We start from the raw sequence: 3,799 nt of genomic DNA, 5'->3' as shown, positions 1-3,799 counted from the left end.
TCATGTTTCCAGTGTCAATCTGTAGGGAAAAGGGACAGAACAAAGATGGGCCACTTGGCCCCTCCTATGGAATGGGCACGTACCTAAGCCAACTCTTTAGTGTTAGGTGAACTGCCTTTGTGCCAGCTTGCCCCCTTTCACCATGCATGGACTCCTCCCAGGGCCTGTCCCATTATCTGTGGACTTCCTCAGGGCCTGTCCCACCATACATGACCAGCTGAACTGCACTTCTGCCTGTTCACTCCTCACCCCTAAAGACAGGTCTTCTGTTGGTTTCTAAGTTTTCCCTTTTCTTATCTCTTGGTTCTCGAATGAAATACACAGTTTTAGACAGACAGAACAGGTAACATCTTTGACAGTGTTAAACTAACCTTTACACTTAAATTTCTAATATTTATCCCCAAATTTTAGCCAAGGAACTAAATTCCAAACAGCCAATGTATTTGTGTTAAGCCAGATATCTTGATTACAGTATAAACAGCCTTATGCATTTTAAAATATTAGATTTTAAAATACCAGATTTCTAATTTTTTAATTTTTATTTATTTTTATTGTGAAAATACTGTACAGAGGGGTTACAATTAGATGGGCAAGATAATGAGTACATTTCTTATCAAGCATTGTAGCCTCCTCCTTTGTTTCCCCTTTCCATCCCTTCCCAGCCTCCCCCCACCCCCCCACCCAATCCTTCCTGCCCCTCCCCCCCACAACAAAGTTGTAAAGTTGGTTTTCCACATGAAAACTTGTACTTTTCATTGTTGCAACGGGTCCACCTGTATCCTTATTTAAACGACTTGTTTTTCCCCTTCCCCTCCAAAAATTATACCGACATCAAATACAGTGAAAGCAGGGGTTATACTGTGGGGGAGGGACATACAAAGCAACAAAGAAATAATCTTATAAATGCATTAGAAACAAATGCATGAAAGAAAAAAACACATTTGAATACATATCTTAGAGTTCATTTTCCTAACATCACCTGATCTGACCTTTTCTGCTTGACTCAGACATATACTAGATATTGCAAATAAGGGAAACAATGGGACCTATGTTTCTTTGGACCTGACTTACTTCACTTAATATAATTTTTTCCAAGTCTTTCTATTTCCTAACACATGGGGCAATGTCATTCTTTCTGATGGAGTCATAGAATTCCATTGTGTATATATACCACATTTTCTTGACCCATTCATCTACTGAGGGGCATCTGGGTTGGTTCCATAACTTAGCTATAGTAAATAGTGCTCCAATAAACATAGTCGTGCTGGTGGTCTTGTTTGTATACTTTTGGGTAAATGCCCAAAAGTGTGATTGCTGGGTCATATGGGAGCTCTATGTGGAGTCTTTTGACGAACCTCCATACTACTTTCCAAAGTGGTTGAACAACTTTACATGACCACCAACAATGCAGTAAGGTTCCCTTCTGTCCACATCCCCTCCAGCATCTGTTGTTTTTAGAGTTCTTGATTTCAGCCATTCTAACTGGAGTGAGGTGGTATCTCAATGTTGTTTTGATTTGCATTTCTTTTATGGCTAGAGAGGTTGAGCATTTCTTCATGTGTTGATTGGCCATCTTTCTTTCCTCTTCAGAGAAGTTTCTCTTTAAGTCTTTAGCCCACTTAGTTATTGGGCAGTTGTTTCTTTGAGGATTTGTTGTCGGGGGATTTAATTTTTTGAGTTCCAGGTATATTTTAGATATGAGACCCTTGTCCATTGTATGGCTAGTGAAGATCTCCCAATCCGTAGGCTTTCTATTGATCTTGCTAGCTATGTCCTTTGCCATGCAGAAGCTCTCTAACTTCATGCAATCTCATTTGTCCAACCTTTCTTTGATTTGTTGTGTTTCTGGGTCTCTATTAAAAAATTTTCAGCCTGTGCCAAGGAGACCTAGCATTTCTCCTATTGCATCCTGTAATGTTTTCAGAGTGTCTGCTTTGACTCGAGGTCTTTGATCCATTTGGAGTTGATTCTGGTGCAAGGTGATATGGCCCCCATAAACAGGCGGGAATTGCAATCCTAATATCAGATAAAATAGACTTCAAATTAAAATTCGTGAGAAGAGACAAAGAATGTCACTACATACTAATTGAGGGATCTCTCCTTCAGGAGGATATTACAATTCTAAATATCTATTCACCAAACAACGGAGCACCCAAATTTATCCAAGAAACACTACTTTCCTTCAAATCCTACATAGATCCAAAGACATTAATTGTTGGGGATTTTAACACACCACTTTCCCAACTAGATAGATCAACTCAGCAAAAACTCAACAAAGAAACCGCAGATCTAAACAACTGCAAAGATCAACTAGATTTAACAGACATCTGCCGAAAATTTCACCCAGCAGCATAAGAATATGTCGCGACCACCTCGACCAGCAAGGAAGACACAATGTGGTTTATTCAGGACCTTTTACAACATCTTCTCTCCTGCTTCTTCTGCCCGCTTCTTCCTGCTTCTCTGTCTCCCCCCCCCCCCCCCCGCCCCCGCGCTCTGGTTATAAGTCTCCTGGATGGCAAATCCTGAAGCACCACGTGGCATATACCGATAGGGTCGCAAACACGGAAGCAAACTAGGAGCCAAGTCATAGCCATATAAGGAGTTGTTTTTACAGAGAGCACTTGTCACCGGGAAGACAGAAGGCGGGAGCCAGCGCCATCTTACCAAGGAGCTACAATGTTGCTTTTGCGGCCACGCCTTACTGCCTGGCCGTCTTTGGTCGTGGCTCCCGCAGCTCTCCACAAGAATACACGTTTTTCTCAACAGCACATGGAACATTTTCTAAAATAGACCACATTTTAGGCCACAAAGCAAACTTGTCCAAATTCAGAAACCTTGCATTCTCTCTGACCACAAGGGAATAAAATTAGAACTCAACACCAGATTTTCTAATTTTTAAGTTAAAGAATCCTTAAAAAGCCGTTAAAAACAATGTGAAGATTCCTTAAAATTTTTGGTAATGTCCAAACCTCATAACCTTTTGAATTTTAAACTTAAACTCACCCATTGTTACAGCATGCTGACAACTCTTATCTTGAACATGTTCATAAACACATACAAAACACACAGATCTTAAAGCACACAAAAAATCAAAATCAGTTGTACGTACATTTTCTAAAGTTTTTAAAAAAATTTTAAGACAATATTTCTTTTAAACGAAGTACCTTTGTTGAGCTTCATTTTTCCAGGGCTTGCTTGTTTAGCAAGGTATTTCACTAATCAGTCTTTTGAATCCCTTCTGTTGGAGGAGGGCTGGGTGAGGGGGTCACCTGAAACTGAATGGGCCTGATTTTTACCCAATTTTGACAAAAGCACTTTACAAATTGTTAAGCTGTCTGGAGCAGCTGAAAGTCCAGACCAGGCTCACTGCTATCTACACCCTAACCTCTCCAGCAGCCTCCACCAGGAGAAGGTGCACCTGAGGCTTGTCCATGCCCCTCCTCTTGGCTGCTGTAACAAAAGAAGGGGGGAGGGAGACTTAGCAGGTCTGTGACCAAGCCCAGCCAGAGGCTGAGACTTTTATTCCCCCAGAGATGTTCAAATAAATATCAAAAACACTGATAAACACAAAAACCAAGGATTCACATTTAAAACTGGTACCAATTCTAAAACGGAACTAGACAAAACAACAACCAAAGGCTGAGTTGGGGACTAATGGGCCCCCAGAAATTTGTGCTGTTCTCAAGCTGAATCCAGAGTTTGCTGAGTGAGCCTGCCACTCTCACCCAGAACTTCCCTACCTCAGAAAACATAGAACAGAAAACACACCAAAGTAAACAAGACAGACAAGTGGCCA

General features: G+C 41.1%; 1 long non-coding RNA gene across 1 annotated transcript; it reads right to left on the bottom strand.

The window, feature by feature from the left end:
* Positions 1–699: 699 nt before the first annotated feature.
* Positions 700–3,514, bottom strand: LOC138818912 (uncharacterized). The gene is made up of 3 exons (XR_011369259.1): positions 3,168–3,514; positions 2,668–2,784; positions 700–2,016 (listed from the first exon to the last, which is right to left on the bottom strand). It is a non-coding gene; the product is annotated as an uncharacterized lncRNA (long non-coding RNA).
* Positions 3,515–3,799: the final 285 nt, after the last annotated feature.

The sequence above is a fragment of the Dipodomys merriami genome, unplaced genomic scaffold, assembly GCF_024711535.1.
Source record: "Dipodomys merriami isolate MVZ:Mamm:240054 unplaced genomic scaffold, mDipMer1.0.p SCAF_793, whole genome shotgun sequence".
Taxonomy (NCBI): domain Eukaryota; kingdom Metazoa; phylum Chordata; class Mammalia; order Rodentia; family Heteromyidae; genus Dipodomys; species Dipodomys merriami.
Note: the sequence above shows the minus strand (reverse complement) of the source record. Positions and strands in the feature narration are given on the sequence as shown.